We start from the raw sequence: 546 nt of genomic DNA, 5'->3' as shown, positions 1-546 counted from the left end.
TGAAAATTATTCCGCCTTAAAGTACGGCAAGAATTTATCGATCGAATTTACTTGATCGAAAACATGAACTTAACATGAAATCTGCTACAGAATTTAGGAATACATATATTGATTTCATAAATCCTTTAGTCACATAATATTTTCTAGGAAAATCCTTGGCTTAAATAAATAAATTGTATTATTTAAAGTCTGGAATTTTCTCAGTCATTACACTCACAATGCTGAGTATGCCAGATCTAGTCGTGTACCATGGCGTACATTAGACTTCCCACGACATTGGCATAGAGAAGTTTATCCATGTAAGCAATTATTATTTATTTTTCATTTATCAACTATTTACTAAGTAATAGATTATAATTAACATAATATATGTGATTCGTATATTAATTATTAATTATTTATTTAATAACCTATTATTACTTGTTTGATTGTTAATATGTTATATAATTAATTTTTGACAATTAACCTTTAACTAAACAATTAATTACTATATTATTTATTATTTTATTAATAAAATTAAAAATTTAATAGTAATAAAAAAATATT

The sequence above is a fragment of the Morus notabilis genome, unplaced genomic scaffold (assembly GCF_000414095.1).
Source record: "Morus notabilis unplaced genomic scaffold, ASM41409v2 Scaffold446, whole genome shotgun sequence".
Classification (NCBI taxonomy): domain Eukaryota; kingdom Viridiplantae; phylum Streptophyta; class Magnoliopsida; order Rosales; family Moraceae; genus Morus; species Morus notabilis.
Note: the sequence above shows the minus strand (reverse complement) of the source record.